Source organism: Carcharodon carcharias (genome assembly GCF_017639515.1).
Source record: "Carcharodon carcharias isolate sCarCar2 chromosome 29 unlocalized genomic scaffold, sCarCar2.pri SUPER_29_unloc_7, whole genome shotgun sequence".
NCBI lineage: Eukaryota > Metazoa > Chordata > Chondrichthyes > Lamniformes > Lamnidae > Carcharodon > Carcharodon carcharias.
The window spans coordinates 523,471-549,225 of NW_024470680.1; the positions used below are offsets into that span (position 1 = coordinate 523,471).

Genomic DNA, 25,755 nt, shown 5'->3' on the forward strand with positions numbered 1-25,755 from the left:
CAGACAGTCAAAATCACACACAGACACCCAGACAGTGAAAATCACACACAGACACCCGGACACCAGACAGTGAAAATCACAAAGAGACACCCAGACATTAGACAGTGAAAATCACACACAGACAACCAGACACCAGACAGTGAAAATCACAGAGACACCCAGACACCAGACAGTGAAAATCACACACACACACCCAGACACCAGACAGTGAAAATCACACAGACACCAGTGAAAATCACACAGACACCAGACAGTGAAAATCACACAGACACCAGACAGTGAAAATCACACAGACACCAGACAGTGAAAATCACACAGAGACACCCGGACACCAGGCAGTGAAAATCACACAGAGACACCCGGACACCAGACAGTGAAAATCACACCCAGACACCAGACAGTGAAAATGACACACAGACACCCGGACACCAGACAGTGAAAATCACACACAGACACCCGGACACCAGACAGTCAAAATCACACAGAGACACCCGGACACCAGACAGTGAAAATCACACACAGACACCAGACAGTGAAAATCACACAGAGACGCCCGGACACCAGATAGGGAAAATCACACACAGACACCCGGACACCAGACAGTGAAAATCACACCCAGACACCAGACAGTGAAAATCACACACAGACACCCGGACACCAGACAGTGAAAATCACACACAGACACCCGGACACCAGACAGTGAAAATCACACACAGACACCCGGACACCAGACAGTGAAAATCACACACAGACACACAGACAGTGAAAATCACACACAACACCAGACAGTGAAAATCACACAGAGACACCCGGACACCAGACAGTGAAAATAACATAGAGACACCCAGACATCAGACAGTCAAAATCACACACAGACACCCAGACAGTGAAAATCACACAGACACCTGGACACCAGACAGTGAAAATCACACACAGACACCCAGACACCAGACAGTGAAAATCACACACAGACACCCAGGCACCAGACAGTGAAAATCACAAAGACACCAGACAGTAAAAACCCCACAGACACCAGACAGTGAAAATCACACAGAGACACCAGACAGTGAAAATCACACAGAGACACCCGGACACCAGACAGTGAAAATCACACAGAGACACCCGGACACCAGACAGTGAAAATCACACCAAAACACCAGACAGCGAAAATCACACAGAGACACCCGGACACAGGACAGTGAAAATTACACACAGACACCCGGACACCAGACAGTGAAAATCACACCCAGACACAGACACCAGACAGTGAAAAACCACACAGAGACACCCAGACACAAGACAGTGAAAATCACACACAGACACCCGGACACCAGACAGTGAAAATCACGCAGAGACACCCGGACACCAGACAGTGAAAATCACACCCAGACACACAGATACCAGACAGTGAAAATCACACAGACACACTCGGACACCAGACAGTGAAAATCACACAGACACCAGACAGTGAAAATCACACAGACACCAGACAGTGAAAATCACACAGACACCAGACAGTGAAAATCACACAGAGACACCCGGACACCAGGCAGTGAAAATCACACACAGACACCAGACAGCGAAAATCACAGAGACACCCGGACACCAGACAGTGAAAATCACACACAGACACCCGGACACCAGACAGTGAAAATCACACACAGACACCCAGACACCAGAAAGTGAAAATCACACAGACACCAGACAGTGAAAATCACACAGACACCAGACAGTGAAAATCACACAGACACCAGACAGTGAAAATCACACAGAGACACCCGGACACCAGGCAGCGAAAATCACACAGAGACACCCGGACACCAGACAGTGAAAATCACACACTGACACCCGGACACCAGACAGTGAAAATCACACCCAGACACAGACACCAGACATTGAAAATCCACACAGAGACACCCAGACACCAGACAGTGAAAATCACACACAGACACCCGGACACCAGACAGTGAAAATCACACACAGACACCCGGACACCAGACAGTGAAAATCACACCCAGACACACAGATACCAGACAGTGAAAATCACACAGACACACCCGGACACCAGACAGTGAAAATCACACAGACACCAGACAGTGAAAATCACACAGACACCAGACAGTGAAAATCACACAGACACCAGACAGTGAAAATCACACAGACACCAGACAGTGAAAATCACACAGACACCAGACAGTGAAAATCACACCCAGACACACAGACACCAGACAGTGAAAATCACACACACCCACCGGGACACCAGACAGTGAAAATCACACACAGACACACAGACAGTGAAAATCACACACAACACCAGACAGTGAAAATCACAAAGAGACACCCAGACATTAGACAGTGAAAATCACACACAGACAACCAGACACCAGACAGTGAAAATCACACACAGACACCCAGACACCAGACAGTGAAAATCACACACGGACACCCAGACACCAGACAGTGAAAATCACACCCAGACACACAGACACCAGACAGTGAAAATCCACACAGAGACACCCGGACACCAGACAGTGAAAATCACACACAGACACCCGGACACCAGACAGTGAAAATCACACACAGACACCCGGACACCAGACAGTAAAAATCACACCCAGACACACAGATACCAGACAGTGAAAATCAGACAGACACACCCGGACACCAGACAGTGAAAATCACACAGACACCCGACAGTGAAAATCACACAGACACACCCAGACACCAGACAGTGAAAATCACACAGACAGCAGACAGTGAAAACCACACAGACACCAGACAGTGAAAATCACACAGACACCAGACAGTGAAAATCACACAGACAGCCAGACACCAGACAGTGAAAATCACACAGAGAACCGCGAACACCAGACAGTGAAAATCACACCCAGACACCCGGACACCAGACAGTGAAAATCACACACAGACACCCGGACACCAGACAGTGAAAATCACACAGACACCAGACAGCGAAAATCACACAGAGACACCCGGACACCAGACAGTGAAAATCACACACTGACACCCGGACACCAGACAGTGAAAATCACACCCAGACACAGACACCAGACAGTGAAAATCCACACAGAGACACCCAGACACCAGACAGTGAAAATCACACACAGACACCCGGACACCAGACAGTGAAAATCACACCCAGACACACAGATACCAGACAGTTAAAATCACACAGACACACCCGGACACCAGACAGTGAAAATCACACAGACACCCGACAGTGAAAATCACACAGAGACACCCAGACACCAGACAGTGAAAATCACACAGACACCAGACAGTGAAAATCACACAGACACCAGACAGTGAAAATCACACAGACACCAGACAGTGAAAATCACACCCAGACACACAGACACCAGACAGTGAAAATCACACACACCCACCGGGACACCAGACAGTGAAAATCACACACAGACACACAGACAGTGAAAATCACACACAACACCAGACAGTGAAAATCACACAGAGACACCCGGACACCAGACAGTGAAAATCACATACAGACACCCAGACATCAGACAGTAAAAATCACACACAGACACCCAGACAGTGAAAATCACACACAGAAACCCGGACACCAGACAGTGAAAATCACAAAGAGACACCCAGACATTAGACAGTGAAAATCACACACAGACAACCAGACACCAGACAGTGAAAATCACACACAGACACCCAGACACCAGACAGTGAAAATCACACACAGACAACCAGACACCAGACAGTGAAAATCACACACAGACACCCAGACACCAGACAGTGAAAATCACACAGACACCAGACAGTGAAAATCACACAGAGACACCCGGACACCAGGCAGTGAAAATCACACACAGACACCCGGACACCAGACAGTGAAAATCACATCAAGACAGCAGACAGCGAAAATCACACAGACACACCCAGACACCAGACAGTGAAAATCACACAGACACCAGACAGTGAAAATCACACAGACACCAGACAGTGAAAATCACACAGACACCAGACAGTGAAAATCACACAGACACCAGACAGCGAAAATCACACAGAGACACCCGGACACCAGACAGTGAAAATCACACCCAGACACACAGACACCAGACAGTGAAAATCCACACAGAGACACCCGGACACCAGACAGTGAAAATCACACACAGACACCCGGACACCAGACAGTGAAAATCACACACAGACACCCGGACACCAGACAGTGAAAATCACACCCAGACACACAGATACCAGACAGTGAAAATCAGACAGACACACCCGGACACCAGACAGTGAAAATCACACAGACACGCGACAGTGAAAATCACACAGACACACCCAGACACCAGACAGTGAAAATCACACAGACACCAGACAGTGAAAACCACACAGACACCAGACAGCGAAAATCACACAGACACCAGACAGTGAAAATCACACAGACACCCAGACACCAGACAGTGAAAATCACACAGAGAACCGCGAACACCAGACAGTGAAAATCACACCCAGACACCTGGACACCAGACAGTGAAAATCACACACAGACACCCGGACACCAGACAGTGAAAATCACACAGACATCAGACAGCGAAAATCACACAGAGACACCCGGACACCAGACAGTGAAAATCACACACAGACACCCGGACACCAGACAGTGAAAATCACACCCAGACACCAGACAGTGAAAATCACACACAGACACCCGGACACCAGACAGTGAAAATCATACACAGACACCCGGACACCAGACAGTCAAAATCACACAGAGACACCAAAACACCAGACAGTGAAAATCACACACAGACACCAGACAGTGAAAATCACACAGAGACACCCGGACACCAGACAGGGAAAATCACACACAGACACCCGGACACCAGACAGTGAAAATCACACCCAGACACCAGACAGTGAAAATCACACAGAGACACCCGGACACCAGACAGTGAAAATCACACAGAGACACCCGGACACCAGACAGTGAAAATCACACACAGACACACAGACAGTGAAAATCACACACAACACCAGACAGTGAAAATCACACAGAGACACCCGGACACCAGACAGTGAAAATCACATAGAGACACACAGACAGCAGACAGTGAAAATCACACACAGACACCCAGACAGTGAAAATCACACAGACACCTGGACACCAGACAGTGAAAATCAAATAGAGACACCCAGACATTAGACAGTGAAAATCACACACAGACACCCAGACACCAGACAGTGAAAATCACACACAGACACCCAGACACCAGACAGTGAAAATCACACACAGACACCAGAAAGTGAAAATCACACAGACACCAGACAGTGAAAATCACACAGACACCAGACAGTGAAAATCACACAGACACCAGACAGTGAAAATCACACAGAGACACCCGGACACCAGGCAGCGAAAATCACACAGAGACACCCGGACACCAGACAGTGAAAATCACACACTGACACCCGGACACCAGACAGTGAAAATCACACCCAGACACACAGATACCAGACAGTGAAAATCAGACAGACACACCCGGACACCAGACAGTGAAAATCACACAGACACGCGACAGTGAAAATCACACAGACACACCCAGACACCAGACAGTGAAAATCACACAGACACCAGACAGTGAAAACCACACAGACACCAGACAGCGAAAATCACACAGACACCAGACAGTGAAAATCACACAGACACCCAGACACCAGACAGTGAAAATCACACAGAGAACCGCGAACACCAGACAGTGAAAATCACACCCAGACACCTGGACACCAGACAGTGAAAATCACACACAGACACCCGGACACCAGACAGTGAAAATCACACAGACATCAGACAGCGAAAATCACACAGAGACACCCGGACACCAGACAGTGAAAATCACACACAGACACCCGGACACCAGACAGTGAAAATCACACCCAGACACCAGACAGTGAAAATCACACACAGACACCCGGACACCAGACAGTGAAAATCATACACAGACACCCGGACACCAGACAGTCAAAATCACACAGAGACACCAAAACACCAGACAGTGAAAATCACACACAGACACCAGACAGTGAAAATCACACAGAGACACCCGGACACCAGACAGGGAAAATCACACACAGACACCCGGACACCAGACAGTGAAAATCACACCCAGACACCAGACAGTGAAAATCACACAGAGACACCCGGACACCAGACAGTGAAAATCACACAGAGACACCCGGACACCAGACAGTGAAAATCACACACAGACACACAGACAGTGAAAATCACACACAACACCAGACAGTGAAAATCACACAGAGACACCCGGACACCAGACAGTGAAAATCACATAGAGACACACAGACAGCAGACAGTGAAAATCACACACAGACACCCAGACAGTGAAAATCACACAGACACCTGGACACCAGACAGTGAAAATCACATAGAGACACCCAGACATTAGACAGTGAAAATCACACACAGACACCCAGACACCAGACAGTGAAAATCACACACAGACACCCAGACACCAGACAGTGAAAATCACACACAGACACCAGAAAGTGAAAATCACACAGACACCAGACAGTGAAAATCACACAGACACCAGACAGTGAAAATCACACAGACACCAGACAGTGAAAATCACACAGAGACACCCGGACACCAGGCAGCGAAAATCACACAGAGACACCCGGACACCAGACAGTGAAAATCACACACTGACACCCGGACACCAGACAGTGAAAATCACACCCAGACACAGACACCAGACAGTGAAAATCCACACAGAGACACCCAGACACCAGACAGTGAAAATCACACACAGACACCCGGACACCAGACAGTGAAAATCACACCCACCCACCGGGACACCAGACAGTGAAAATCACACACAGACACACAGACAGTGAAAATCACACACAACACCAGACAGTGAAAATCACAAAGAGACACCCAGACATTAGACAGTGAAAATCACACACAGACAACCAGACACCAGACAGTGAAAATCACACACAGACACCCAGACACCAGACAGTGAAAATCACACACGGACACCCAGACACCAGACAGTGAAAATCACACCCAGACACACAGACACCAGACAGTGAAAATCCACACAGAGACACCCGGACACCAGACAGTGAAAATCACACACAGACACCCGGACAACAGACAGTGAAAATCACACACAGACACCCGGACACCAGACAGTAAAAATCACACCCAGACACACAGATACCAGACAGTGAAAATCAGACAGACACACCCGGACACCAGACAGTGAAAATCACACAGACACCCGACAGTGAAAATCACACAGACACACCCAGACACCAGACAGTGAAAATCACACAGACACCAGACAGTGAAAACCACACAGACACCAGACAGTGAAAATCACACAGACACCAGACAGTGAAAATCACACAGACAGCCAGACACCAGACAGTGAAAATCACACAGAGACACCCGGACACCAGACAGTGAAAATCACACACTGACACCCGGACACCAGACAGTGAAAATCACACCCAGACACAGACACCAGACAGTGAAAATCCACACAGAGACACCAGACAGTGAAAATCACACAGACACCCAGACACCAGACAGTGAAAATCACACAGAGACACCCAGACAGTGAAAATCACACCCAGACACACAGACACCAGACAGTGAAAATCACACAGACACACCCGGACACCAGACAGTGAAAATCACACAGACACCCAGAGAGTGAAAATCACACACAGACAACCGGACACCAGACAGTGAAAATCACACACAGACACTCAGACACCAGACAGTGAAAATCACACAAAGACACCCAGACAGTGAAAATCACACACAGACACCAGAAAGTGAAAATCACACAGAGACACCCAGACAGTGAAAATCACACAGAGACACCCAGACAGTGAAAATCACACAGAGACACCCAGACAGTGAAAATCACACAGAGACACCCAGACAGTGAAAATTACACACAGACACCAGACAGTGAAAATCACACACAGACACCAGAAAGTGAAAATCACACACAGACACCCGGACACCAGACAGTGAAAATCACACAGACACCCAGACACCAGACAGTGAAAATCACACAGAGACACCCGGACACCAGACAGTGAAAATCACACAGAGACACCCGGACACCAGACAGTGAAAATCACACAGAGACACCCGGACACCAGACAGTGAAAATCACACACAGACAACAAACAGTGAAAATCACACCCAGACAAACAGACACCAGACAATGAAAATCACACAGTGACAAACGGACACCAGACAGTGAAAATCACACAGAGACACCCGGACACCAGACAGTGAAAATCACACAGAGACACCCGGACACCAGACAGTGAAAATCAAACAGAGACACCCGGACACCAGACAGTGAAAATCACATAGAGACACACAGACAGCAGACAGTGAAAATCACACACAGACACCCAGACAGTGAAAATCACACAGACACCTGGACACCAGACAGTGAAAATCACATAGAGACACCCAGACATTAGACAGTGAAAATCACACACAGACACCCAGACACCAGACAGTGAAAATCACACACAGACACCCAGACACCAGACAGTGAAAATCACACACAGACACCCAGACACCAGAAAGTGAAAATCACACAGACACCAGACAGTGAAAATCACACAGACACCAGACAGTGAAAATCACACAGACACCAGACAGTGAAAATCACACAGAGACACCCGGACACCAGGCAGCGAAAATCACACAGAGACACCCGGACACCAGACAGCGAAAATCACACACTGACACCCGGACACCAGACAGTGAAAATCACACCCAGACACAGACACCAGACAGTGAAAATCCACACAGAGACACCCAGACACCAGACAGTGAAAATCACACACAGACACCCGGACACCAGACAGTGAAAATCACACACAGACACCCGGACACCAGACAGTGAAAATCACACCCAGACACACAGATACCAGACAGTGAAAATCACACAGACACACCCGGACACCAGACAGTGAAAATCACACAGACACCAGACAGTGAAAATCACACAGACACCAGACAGTGAAAATCACACAGACACCAGACAGTGAAAATCACACAGACACCAGACAGTGAAAATCACACAGACACCAGACAGTGAAAATCACACCCAGACACACAGACACCAGACAGTGAAAATCACACACACCCACAGGGACACCAGACAGTGAAAATCACACACAGACACACAGACAGTGAAAATCACACACAACACCAGACAGTGAAAATCACAAAGAGACACCCAGACATTAGACAGTGAAAATCACACACAGACAACCAGACACCAGACAGTGAAAATCACACACAGACACCCAGACACAAGACAGTGAAAATCACACACGGACACCCAGACACCAGACAGTGAAAATCACACCCAGACACACAGACACCAGACAGTGAAAATCCACACAGAGACACCCGGACACCAGACAGTGAAAATCACACACAGACACCCGGACACCAGACAGTGAAAAATCACACACAGACACCCGGACACCAGACAGTAAAAATCACACCCAGACACACAGATACCAGACAGTGAAAATCAGACAGACACACCCGGACACCAGACAGTGAAAATCACACAGACACCCGACAGTGAAAATCACACAGACACACCCAGACACCAGACAGTGAAAATCACACAGACACCAGACAGTGAAAACCACACAGACACCAGACAGTGAAAATCACACAGACACCAGACAGTGAAAATCACACAGACAGCCAGACACCAGACAGTGAAAATCACACAGAGAACCGCGAACACCAGACAGTGAAAATCACACCCAGACACCCGGACACCAGACAGTGAAAATCACACACAGACACCCGGACACCAGACAGTGAAAATCACACAGACACCAGACAGCGAAAATCACACAGAGACACCCGGACACCAGACAGTGAAAATCACACACTGACACCCGGACACCAGACAGTGAAAATCACACCCAGACACAGACACCAGACAGTGAAAATCCACACAGAGACACCCAGACACCAGACAGTGAAAATCACACACAGACACCCGGACACCAGACAGTGAAAATCACACCCAGACACACAGATACCAGACAGTGAAAATCACACAGACACACCCGGACACCAGACAGTGAAAATCACACAGACACCCGACAGTGAAAATCACACAGAGACACCCAGACACCAGACAGTGAAAATCACACAGACACCAGACAGTGAAAATCACACAGACACCAGACAGTGAAAATCACACAGACACCAGACAGTGAAAATCACACACAGACACACAGACACCAGACAGTGAAAATCACACACACCCACCGGGACACCAAACAGTGAAAATCACACACAGACACACAGACAGTGAAAATCACACACAACACCAGACAGTGAAAATCACACAGAGACACCCGGACACCAGACAGTGAAAATCACATACAGACACCCAGACATCAGACAGTCAAAATCACACACAGACACCCAGACAGTGAAAATCACACACAGACACCTGGACACCAGACAGTGAAAATCACAAAGAGACACCCAGACATTAGACAGTGAAAATCACACACAGACAACCAGACACCAGACAGTGAAAATCACACACAGACACCCAGACACCAGACAGTGAAAATCACACACAGACACCCAGACACCAGACAGTGAAAATCACACAGACACCAGACAGTGAAAATCACACAGACACCAGACAGTGAAAATCACACAGACACCAGACAGTGAAAATCACACAGAGACACCCGGACACCAGGCAGTGAAAATCACACACAGACACCCGGACACCAGACAGTGAAAATCACATCAAGACAGCAGACAGCGAAAATCACACAGACACACCCAGACACCAGACAGTGAAAATCACACAGACACCAGACAGCGAAAATCACACAGAGACACCCGGACACCAGACAGTGAAAATCACACCCAGACAAACAGACACCAGACAGTGAAAATCCACACAGAGACACCCGGACACCAGACAGTGAAAATCACACACAGACACCCGGACACCAGACAGTGAAAATCACACACAGACACGCGGACACCAGACAGTGAAAATCACACCCAGACACACAGATACCAGACAGTTAAAATCAGACAGACACACCCGGACACCAGACAGTGAAAATCACACAGACACGCGACAGTGAAAATCACACAGACACACCCAGACACCAGACAGTGAAAATCACACAGACACCAGACAGTGAAAACCACACAGACACCAGACAGCGAAAATCACACAGACACCAGACAGTGAAAATCACACAGACACCCAGACACCAGACAGTGAAAATCACACAGAGAACCGCGAACACCAGACAGTGAAAATCACACCCAGACACCTGGACACCAGACAGTGAAAATCACACACAGACACCCGGACACCAGACAGTGAAAATCACACAGACATCAGACAGCGAAAATCACACAGAGACACCCGGACACCAGACAGTGAAAATCACACACAGACACACAGACAGTGAAAATCACACACAACACCGGACAGTGAAAATCACATAGAGACAGCCAGACATCAGACAGTGAAAATCACACACAGACACCCAGACAGTGAAAATCACACAGACACCTGGACACCAGACAGTGAAAATCACATAGAGACACCCAGACATTAGACAGTGAAAATCACACACAGACACCCAGACACCAGACAGTGAAAATCACACAGAGACACCCAGACACCAGACAGTGAAAATCACACACAGACACCCAGGCACCAGACAGTGAAAATCACACAGACACCAGACAGTGAAAATCACACAGACACCAGACAGTGAAAATCACACAGAGACACCCGGACACCAGGCAGTGAAAATCACACAGAGACACCCGGACACCAGACAGTGAAAATCACACCCAGACACCAGACAGTGAAAATGACACACAGACACCCGGACACCAGACAGTGAAAATCACACACAGACACCCGGACACCAGACAGTCAAAATCACACAGAGACACCCGGACACCAGACAGTGAAAATCACACACAGACACCAGACAGTGAAAATCACACAGAGACGCCCGGACACCAGACAGGGAAAATCACACACAGACACCCGGACACCAGACAGTGAAAATCACACTCAGACACCAGACAGTGAAAATCACACACAGACACCCGGACACCAGACAGTGAAAATCACACACAGACACCCGGACACCAGACAGTGAAAATCACACACAGACACCCGGACACCAGACAGTGAAAATCACACACAGACACACAGACAGTGAAAATCACACACAACACCAGACAGTGAAAATCACACAGAGACACCCGGACACCAGACAGTGAAAATCACATAGAGACACCCAGACATCAGACAGTCAAAATCACACACAGACACCCAGACAGTGAAAATCACACAGACACCTGGACACCAGACAGTGAAAATCACACACAGACACCCAGACACCAGACAGTGAAAATCACACACAGACACCCAGGCACCAGACAGTGAAAATCACAAAGACACCAGACAGTAAAAACCCCACAGACACCAGACAGTGAAAATCACACAGAGACACCAGACAGTGAAAATCACACAGAGACACCCGGACACCAGACAGTGAAAATCACACAGAGACACCCGGACACCAGACAGTGAAAATCACACCAAAACACCAGACAGCGAAAATCACACAGAGACACCCGGACACAGGACAGTGAAAATTACACACAGACACCCGGACACCAGACAGTGAAAATCACACCCAGACACAGACACCAGACAGTGAAAAACCACACAGAGACACCCAGACACAAGACAGTGAAAATCACACACAGACACCCGGACACCAGACAGTGAAAATCACGCAGAGACACCCGGACACCAGACAGTGAAAATCACACCCAGACACACAGATACCAGACAGTGAAAATCACACAGACACACTCGGACACCAGACAGTGAAAATCACACAGACACCAGACAGTGAAAATCACACAGAGACACCCAGACACCAGAGAGTGAAAATCACACAGACACCAGAGAGTGAAAATCACACAGACACCAGACAGTGAAAATCACACAGACACCAGACAGAGAAAATCACACAGACACCAGACAGTGAAAATCACACAGACACCAGACAGTGAAAATCACACAGACACCAGACAGTGAAAATCACACAGACACCAGACAGTGAAAATCACACAGACACCAGACAGTGAAAATCACACAGACACCAGACAGTGAAAATCACACAGACACCAGACAGTGAAAATCACACAGAGACACCCGGACACCAGACAGTGAAAATCACACACAGACACACAGACACCAGACAGTGAAAATCACAGACACACCCGGACACCAGACAGTGAAAATCACAGACACCCGACAGTGAAAATCACACAGAGACACCCAGACACCAGACAGTGAAAATCACACAGACACCAGACAGTGAAAATCACTCAGACACCAGACAGTGAAAATCACACAGACACCAGACAGTGAAAATCACACCCAGACACACAGACACCAGACAGTGAAAATCACACACACACACCCGGACACCAGACAGTGAAAATCACACACAGACACACAGACAGTGAAAATCACACACAACACCAGACAGTGAAAATCACACAGAGACACCCGAACACCAGACAGTGAAAATCACATAGAGACACCCAGACATCAGACAGTGAAAATCACACACAGACACCCAGACAGTGAAAATCACACACAGACACCCGGACACCAGACAGTGAAAATCACACAGACACCAGACAGTGAAAATCACACAGACACCAGACAGTGAAAATCACACAGAGACACCCGGACACCAGGCAGTGAAAATCACACAGAGACACCCGGACACCAGGCAGTGAAAATCACACCAAGACACCAGACAGCGAAAATCACACAGAGACACCCGGACACCAGACAGTGAAAAACACACAGACACCAGACAGTGAAAATCACACAGAGACACCCAGACACCAGAGAGTGAAAATCACACAGACACCAGAGAGTGAAAATCACACAGACACCAGACAGTGAAAATCACACAGACACCAGACAGTGAAAATCACACAGACACCAGACAGTGAAAATCACACAGACACCAGACAGTGAAAATCACACAGACACCAGACAGTGAAAATCACACAGACACCAGACAGTGAAAATCACACAGACACCAGACAGTGAAAATCACACAGACACCAGACAGTGAAAATCACACAGACACCAGACAGTGAAAATCACACAGACACCAGACAGTGAAAATCACACAGACACCAGACAGTGAAAATCAGACAGAGACACCCGGACACCAGACAGTGAAAATCACACACAGACACACAGACACCAGACAGTGAAAATCACAGACACACCCGGACACCAGACAGTGAAAATCACAGACACCCGACAGTGAAAATCACACAGAGACAACCAGACACCAGACAGTGAAAATCACACAGACACCAGACAGTGAAAATCACTCAGACACCAGACAGTGAAAATCACACAGACACCAGACAGTGAAAATCACACCCAGACACACAGACACCAGACAGTGAAAATCACACACACACACCCGGACACCAGACAGTGAAAATCACACCCAGACACCAGACAGTGAAAATCACACACAGACACCCGGACACCAGTGAAAATCATACACAGACACCCGGACACCAGACAGTCAAAATCACACAGAGACACCCGGACACCAGACAGTGAAAATCACACACAGACACCAGACAGTGAAAATCACACAGAGACACCCGGACACCAGACAGGGAAAATCACACACAGACACCCGGACACCAGACAGTGAAAATCACACCCAGACACCAGACAGTAAAAATCACACACAGACACCCGGACACCAGACAGTGAAAATCACACACAGACACCCGGACACCAGACAGTGAAAATCACACAGAGACACCCAGACATTAGACAGTGAAAATCACACAAAGACAACCAGACACCAGACAGTGAAAATCACACACAGACACCCAGACACCAGACAGTGAAAATCACACACAGACACCCAGACACCAGACAGTGAAAATCACACAGACACCAGACAGTGAAAATCACACAGACACCAGACAGTGAAAATCACACAGACACCAGACAGTGAAAATCACACAGAGACACCCGGACACCAGGCAGTGAAAATCACACACAGACACCCGGACACCAGACAGTGAAAATCACATCAAGACAGCAGACAGCGAAAATCACACAGACACACCCAGACACCAGACAGTGAAAATCACACAGACACCAGACAGTGAAAATCACACAGACACCAGACAGTGAAAATCACACAGACACCAGACAGTGAAAATCACACAGACACCAGACAGCGAAAATCACACAGAGACACCCGGACACCAGACAGTGAAAATCACACCCAGACACACAGACACCAGACAGTGAAAATCCACACAGAGACACCCGGACACCAGACAGTGAAAATCACACACAGACACCCGGACACAGACAGTGAAAATCAGACACAACACCAGACAGTGAAAATCACCACGAGACCACCCGGACACCAGACAGTGAAAATCACATAGAGACACCCAGACATCAGACAGTGAAAATCACACACAGACACCAGACAGTGAAAATCACACACAGACACCCGCGACACCAGGACCAGTGAAAATCACACAGACACCAGACAGTGTAAAATCACACAGACACCAGACAGTGAAAATCACACAGAGACACCCGGACACCAGGCAGTGAAAATCACACAGAGACACCCGGACACCAGGCAGTGAAAATCACACCAAGACACCAGACAGCGAAAATCACACAGAGACACCCGGACACCAGACAGTGAAAAACACACAGACACCAGACGGTGAAAATCACACAGAGACACCCAGACACCAGAGAGTGAAAATCACACAGACACCAGACAGTGAAAATCACACAGACACCAGACAGTGAAAATCACACAGACACCAGACAGTGAAAATCACACAGACACCAGACAGTGAAAATCACACAGACACCAGACAGTGAAAATCACACAGACACCAGACAGTGAAAATCACACAGACACCAGACAGTGAAAATCACACAGACACCAGACAGTGAAAATCACACAGACACCAGACAGTGAAAATCACACAGAGACACCGGACACCAGACAGTGAAAATCACACACAGACACACAGACACCAGACAGTGAAAATCACAGACACACCCGGACACCAGACAGTGAAAATCACAGACACCCGACAGTGAAAATCACACAGAGACACCCAGACACCAGACAGTGAAAATCACACAGACACCAGACAGTGAAAATCACTCAGACACCAGACAGTGAAAATCACACAGACACCAGACAGTGAAAATCACACCCAGACACACAGACACCAGACAGTGAAAATCACACACACACACCCGGACACCAGACAGTGAAAATCACACACAGACACACAGACAGTGAAAATCACACACAACACCAGACAGTGAAAATCACACAGAGACACCCGGACACCAGACAGTGAAAATCACACACAGACACCCGGACACCAGACAGTGAAAATCACACCCAGACACCAGACAGTGAAAATCACACACAGACACCCGGACACCAGACAGTGAAAATCATACACAGACACCCGGACACCAGACAGTGAAAATCACACACAGACACCAGACAGTGAAAATCACACAGAGACACCCGGACACCAGACAGGGAAAATCACACACAGACACCCGGACACCAGACAGTGAAAATCACACCCAGACACCAGACAGTAAAAATCACACACAGACACCCGGACACCAGACAGTGAAAATCACACACAGACACCCGGACACCAGACAGTGAAAATCACACAGAGACACCCGGACACCAGACAGTGAAAATCACACACAGACACACAGACAGTGAAAATCACACACAACACCGGACAGTGAAAATCACATAGAGACACCCAGACATCAGACAGTGAAAATCACACACAGACACCCAGACAGTGAAAATCACACAGACACCTGGACACCAGACAGTGAAAATCACATAGAGACACCCAGACATTAGACAGTGAAAATCACACACAGACACCCAGACACCAGACAGTGAAAATCACACAGAGACACCCAGACACCAGACAGTGAAAATCACACAGAGACACCCAGGCACCAGACAGTGAAAATCACACAGACACCAGACAGTGAAAATCACACAGAGACACCCGGACACCAGACAGTGAAAATCACACCCAGACACCAGACAGTGAAAATGACACACAGACACCCGGACACCAGACAGTGAAAATCACACACAGACACCCGGACACCAGACAGTCAAAATCACACAGAGACACCCGGACACCAGACAGTGAAAATCACACACAGACACCAGACAGTGAAAATCACACAGAGACGCCCGGACACCAGACAGGGAAAATCACACACAGACACCCGAACACCAGACAGTGAAAATCACACCCAGACACCAGACAGTGAAAATCACACACAGACACCCGGACACCAGACAGTGAAAATCACACACAGACACCCGGACACCAGACAGTGAAAATCACACACAGACACCCGGACAGTGAAAATCACACAGACACCTGGACACCAGACAGTGAAAATCACACACAGACACCCAGACACCAGACAGTGAAAATCACACACAGACACCCAGACACCAGACAGTGAAAATCACACACAGACACCCAGGCACCAGACAGTGAAAATCACAAAGACACCAGACAGTAAAAACCCCACAGACACCAGACAGTGAAAATCACACAGAGACACCAGACAGTGAAAATCACACAGAGACACCCGGACACCAGACAGTGAAAATCACACAGAGACACCCGGACACCAGACAGTGAAAATCACACCAAAACACCAGACAGCGAAAATCACACAGAGACACCCGGACACAGGACAGTGAAAATTACACACAGACACCCGGACAACAGACAGTGAAAATCACACCCAGACACAGACACCAGACAGTGAAAAACCACACAGAGACACCCAGACACCAGACAGTGAAAATCACACACAGACACCCGGACACCAGACAGTGAAAATCACGCAGAGACACCCGGACACCAGACAGTGAAAATCACACCCAGAAACACAGATACCAGACAGTGAAAATCACACAGACACACTCGGACACCAGACAGTGAAAATCACACAGACACCAGACAGTGAAAATCACACAGAGACACCCAGACACCAGAGAGTGAAAATCACACAGACACCAGACAGTGAAAATCACACAGACACAAGACAGTGAAAATCACACAGACACCAGACAGTGAAAATCACACAGAGACACTCGGACACCAGACAGTGAAAATCACACAGACACCAGACAGTGAAAATCACACAGAGACACCCAGACACCAGACAGTGAAAATCACACAGACACCAGACAGTGAAAATCACACAGACACCAGACAGTGAAAATCACACAGACACCAGACAGTGAAAATCACACAGACACCAGACAGTGAAAATCACACAGACACCAGACAGTGAAAATCACACAGACACCAGACAGTGAAAATCACACAGACACCAGACAGTGAAAATCACACAGACACCAGACAGTGAAAATCACACAGACACCAGACAGTGAAAATCACACAGACACCAGACAGTGAAAATCACACAGACACCAGACAGTGAAAATCACACAGAGACACCCGGACACCAGACAGTGAAAATCACACACAGACACACAGACACCAGACAGTGAAAATCACAGACACACCCGGACACCAGACAGTGAAAATCACAGACACCCGACAGTGAAAATCACACAGAGACACCCAGACACCAGACAGTGAAAATCACACAGACACCAGACAGTGAAAATCACTCAGACACCAGACAGTGAAAATCACACAGACACCAGACAGTGAAAATCACACCCAGACACACAGACACCAGACAGTGAAAATCACACACACACACCCGGACACCAGACAGTGAAAATCACACACAGACACACAGACAGTGAAAATCACACACAACACCAGACAGTGAAAATCACACAGAGACACCCGGACACCAGACAGTGAAAATCACATAGAGACACCCAGACATCAGACAGTGAAAATCACACACAGACACCCAGACAGTGAAAATCACACACAGACACCTAGACACCAGACAGTGAAAATCACACAGACACCAGACAGTGAAAATCACACAGACACCAGACAGTGAAAATCACACAGAGACACCCGGACACCAGGCAGTGAAAATCACACAGAGACACCCGGACACCAGGCAGTGAAAATCACACCAAGACACCAGACAGCGAAAATCACACAGAGACACCCGGACACCAGACAGTGAAAAACACACACAGACACCCGGACACCAGACAGTGAAAATCACACCCAGACACACAGACACCAGACAGTGATAATCCACACAGAGACACCCAGACACCAGACAGTGAAAATCACACAGACAACAGACAGTGAAAATCCACACAGAGACACCCAGACACCAGACAGTGAAAATCACACACAGACACCCAGACACCAGACAGTGAAAATCACACAGACACCAGACAATGAAAATCACACAGACACCAGACAGTGAAAATCACACAGACACCAAACAGTGAAAATCACATAGACACCAGACAGTGAAAATCACAGAGAGACACCCGGACACCAGGCAGTGAAAATCACACACAGACACCCGGACACGAGACAGTGAAAATCACACAGACACCAGACAGTGAAAATCACACAGAGACACCCGGACACCAGGCAGCGAAAATCACACCCAGACACCCGGACACCAGACAGTGAAAATCACACCCAGACACACAGACACCAGACAGTGAAAATCCACACAGAGACACCCAGACACCAGACAGTGAAAAGCACACACAGACACCCGGACACCAGACAGTGAAAATCACACAGAGACAACCTGACACCAGACAGTGAAAATCACACCCAGACACACAGACACCAGACAGTGAAAATCACACAGACACACCCGGACAACAGACAGTGAAAATCACACAGACACCCGACAGTGAAAATCACACAGAGACACCCAGACACCAGACAGTGAAAATTACACACAGACACACAGACAGTGAAAATCACACACAGACACTAGACAGTGAAAATCACACAGAGACACCCGGACAGTGAAAATCACACACAGACACACAGATATCAGACAGTGAAAATCACACAGAGACACCCAGACACCAGACAGTGAAAATTACACACAGACACACAGACAGTGAAAATCACACACAGACACCAGACAGTGAAAATCACACAGACACACGGACACCAGACAGTGAAAATCACATAGAGACACCCAGACACCAGACAGTGAAAATCACACAGAGACACCCGGACACCAGACAGTGAAAATCACACCCAGACACACAGACACCAGACAGTGAAAATCACACAGACACACCCGGACAACAGACAGTGAAAATCACACAGACACCCGACAGTGAAAATCACACAGAGACACCCAGACACCAGACAGTGAAAATCACACACAGACACTAGACAGTGAAAATCACACAGAGACACCCAGACAGTGAAAATCACGCACAGACACACAGACATCAGACAGTGAAAATCACACAGAGACACCCAGACACCAGACAGTGAAAATTACACACAGACACACAGACAGTGAAAATCACACACAGACACCAGACAGTGAAAATCACACAGACACCCGGACACCAGACAGTGAAAATCACATAGAGACACCCAGACATCAGACAGTCAAAATCACACACAGACACCCAGACACCAGACAGTGAAAATCACATAGAGACACCTAGAAAGTGAAAATCACACCCAGACACACAGACACCAGACAGTGAAAATCACACAGACACACCCGGACACCAGACAGTGAAAATCACACAGACACCCAGAGAGTGAAAATCACAGACAGACACCCGGACACCAGACAGTGAAAATCACACACAGACACTCAGACACCAGACAGTGAAAATCACACAAAGACACCCAGACAGTGAAAATCACACACAGACACCAGAAAGTGAAAATCACACAGAGACACCCAGTGAAAATCACACAGAGACACCCAGACAGTGAAAATCACACAGAGACACCCAGACAGTGAAAATTACACACAGACACCAGACAGTGAAAATCACACACAGACACCAGAAAGTGAAAATCACACACAGACACCCAGACACCAGACAGTGAAAATCCACACAGAGACACCCGGACACCAGACAGTGAAAATCACACAGACACCCAGACACCAGACAGTGAAAATCACACAGAGACACCCGGACACCAAACAGTGAAAATCACACAGAGACACCCGGACACCAGACAGTGAAAATCACACACAGACACCCGGACACCAGACAGTGAAAATCACACACAGACACCCGGACACCAGACAGTGAAAATCACACAGAGACACCCAGACACCAGACAGTGAAAATCACACACAGACACCCAGACACCAAAAAGTGAAAATCACACAGACACCAGACAGTGAAAATTACACACAGACACCAGGCAGTGAAAATCACACAGACACACCCGGACACCAGACAGTGAAAATCACACAGACACCCGACAGTGAAAATCACACAGAGACACCCAGACACCAGACAGTGAAAATCACACAGACACCAGACAGTGAAAATCACACAGACACCAGACAGTGAAAATCACACAGACACCAGACAGTGAAAATCACACCCAAACACACAGACACCAGACAGTGAAAATCACACACACCCACCGGGACACCAGACAGTGAAAATCACACACAGACACACAGACACCAGACAGTGAAAATCACAAAGACACCAGACAGTGAAAATCACACAGACACCAGACAGTGAAAATCACACAGACACCAGACAGTGAAAATCACACCCAGACACACAGACACCAGACAGTGAAAATCACACACACCCACCGGGACACCAGACAGTGAAAATCACACACAGACACACAGACAGTGAAAATCACACACAACACCAGACAGTGAAAATCACACAGAGACACCCGGACACTAGACAGTGAAAATCACATAGAGACACCCAGACATCAGACAGTCAAAATCACACACAGACACCCAGACAGTGAAAATCACACACAGACACCTGGACACCAGACAGTGAAAATCACAAAGAGACACCCAGACATTAGACAGTGAAAATCACACACAGACAACCAGACACCAGACAGTGAAAATCACACACAGACACCCAGACACCAGACAGTGAAAATCACACACAGACACCCAAACACCAGACAGTGAAAATCACACAGACACCAGACAGTGAAAATCACACAGACACCAGACACCAGACAGTGAAAATCACACAGAGACACCCGGACACCAGGCAGTGAAAATCACACAGAGACACCTGGACACCAGACAGTGAAAATCACACCAAGACAGCAGACAGCGAAAATCACACAGAGACACCCGGACACCAGACAGTGAAAATCACACACAGACACCCGGACACCAGACAGTGAAAATCACACAGAGACACCCGGACACCAGACAGTGAAAATCACACCCAGACACACAGATACCAGACAGTGAAAATCAGACAGACACACCCGGACACCAGACAGTGAAAATCACACAGACACACCCAGACACCAGACAGTGAAAATCACACAGACACCAGACAGTGAAAACCACACAGACACCAGACAGTGAAAATCACACAGACACCAGACAGTGAAAATCACACAGACACCAGACAGTGAAAATCACACAGACACCCAGACACCAGACAGTGAAAATCACACAGAGACACCCGGACACCAGACAGTGAAAATCACACACAGACACACAGACAGTGAAAATCACACACAACACCAAACAGTGAAAATCACACAGAGACACCCGGACACCGGACAGTGAAAATCACATAGAGACACCCAGACATCAGACAGTGAAAATCACACACAGGCACCCAGACAGTGAAAATCACACACAGACACCCGGACACCAGGCAGTGAAAATCACATAGAGACACCAAGACATTAGACAGTGAAAATCACACACAGACACCCAGGCACCAGACAGTGAAAATCACACAGACACCAGACAGTGAAAATCACACAGGCACCAGACAGTGAAAATCACACACCGACACCCGGACACCAGACAGTGAAAATCACACACAGACACCCGGACACCAGACAGTGAAAATCACACCCAGACACCCGGACACCAGACAGTGAAAATCACACAGACACACCCGGACACCAGACAGTGAAAATCACACAGACACCCGGCAGTGAAAATCACACAGAGACACCCAGACACCAGACAGTGAAAATCACACAGACACCAGACAGTGAAAATCACACAGACACCAGACAGTGAAAATCACACAGACACCAGACAGTGAAAATCACACACAGACACACAGACACCAGACAGTGAAAATCACACACACCCACCGGGACACCAGACAGTGAAAATCACACACAGACACACAGACAGTGAAAATCACACACAACACCAGACAGTGAAAATCACACAGAGACACCCGGACACCAGACAGTGAAAATCACATAGAGACACCCAGACATCAGACAGTCAAAATCACACACAGACACCCAGACAGTGAAAATCACACACAGACACCTGGACACCAGACAGTGAAAATCACAAAGAGACACCCAGACAATAGACAGTGAAAATCACACACAGACAACCAGACACCAGACAGAGAAAATCACACACAGACAACCAGACACCAGACAGTGAAAATCACACACAGACACCCAGACACCAGACAGTGAAAATCACACACAGACACCCAAACACCAGACAGTGAAAATCACACAGACACCAGACAGTGAAAATCACACAGACACCAGACAGTGAAAATCACACAGACACCAGACAGTGAAAATCACACAGAGACACCCGGACACCAGGCAGTGAAAATCACACAGAGACACCCGGACACCAGACAGTGAAAATCACACCAAGACAGCAGACAGCGAAAATCACACAGAGACACCCGGAAACCAGACAGTGAAAATCACACACAGACACCCGGACACCAGACAGTGAAAATCACACAGAGACACCCGGACACCAGACAGTGAAAATCACACCCAGACACACAGATACCAGACAGTGAAAATCAGACAGACACACCCGGACACCAGACAGTGAAAATCACACAGACACCTGACAGTGAAAATCACACAGACACACCCAGACACCAGACAGTGAAAATCACACAGACACCAGACAGTGAAAACCACACAGATACCAGACAGTGAAAATCACACAGACACCAGACAGTGAAAATCACACAGACACCAGACAGTGAAAATCACACAGACACCCAGACACCAGACAGTGAAAATCACACAGAGACACCCGGACACCAGACAGTGAAAATCACACACAGACACACAGACAGTGAAAATCACACACAACACCAAACAGTGAAAATCACACAGAGACACCCGGACAGCGGACAGTGAAAATCACATAGAGACACCCAGACATCAGACAGTGAAAATCACACACAGGCACCCAGACAGTGAAAATCACACACAGACACCCGGACACCAGGCAGTGAAAATCACATAGAGACACCCAGACATGAGACAGTGAAAATCACACACAGACACCCAGGCACCAGACAGTGAAAATCACACAGACACCAGACAGTGAAAATCACACAGGCACCAGACAGTGAAAATCGCACAGAGACACCCGGACACCAGGCAGTGAAAATCACACAGAGACACCCGGACACCAGACAGTGAAAATCACACAGACACCAGACAGTGAAAATCACACAGACACCAGACAGTGAAAATCACACAGAGACACCCGGACACCAGACAGTGAAAATCACACACAGACACCCAGACACCAGACAGTGAAAATCACAAAGACACCAGACAGTGAAAATCACACAGACACCAGACAGTGAAAATCACACAGACACCAGACAGTGAAAATCACACACAGACACACAGACACCAGTGAAAATCACACACACACACCCGGACACCAGACAGTGAAAATCACACACAGACACACAGACAGTGAAAATCACACACAACACCAGACAGTGAAAATCACACAGAGACACCCGGACACCAGACAGTGAAAATCACATAGAGACACCCAGACATCAGACAGTCAAAATCACACACAGACACCCAGACAGTGAAAATCACACACAGACACCTAGACACCAGACAGTGAAAATCACAAAGAGACACCCAGACATTAGACAGTGAAAATCACACACAGACAACCAGACACCAGACAGTGAAAATCACACAGAGACACCCAGACACCAGACAGTGAAAATCACACACAGATACGCGGACACCAGACAATGAAAATCACACCCAGACACCCGGACACCAGACAGTCAAAATCACACAGAGACACCCGGACACCAGACAGTGAAAATCACACACAGACACACAGACAGTGAAAATCACACAGACACCAGACAGTGAAAATCACACAGACACCAGACAGTGAAAATCACACAGACACCAGACAGTGAAAATCACACAGACACCAGACAGTGAAAATCACACAGAGACACCCGGACACCAGGCAGTGAAAATCACACCAAGACACCAGACAGCGAAAATCACACAGAGACACCCGGACACCAGACAGTGAA

At 47.8% G+C, this 25,755-nt stretch overlaps 1 protein-coding gene across 1 annotated transcript in view; it reads right to left on the reverse strand.

Annotated features, from left to right (window-relative positions):
- Nucleotides 1–25,755, reverse strand: part of megf8 (multiple EGF-like-domains 8) — a gene marked incomplete at its 3' end in the record, with an annotated part of 790,270 nt that overhangs the window by 424,240 nt on the left and 340,275 nt on the right. The gene's annotated exons all lie outside the window — the stretch shown is intronic.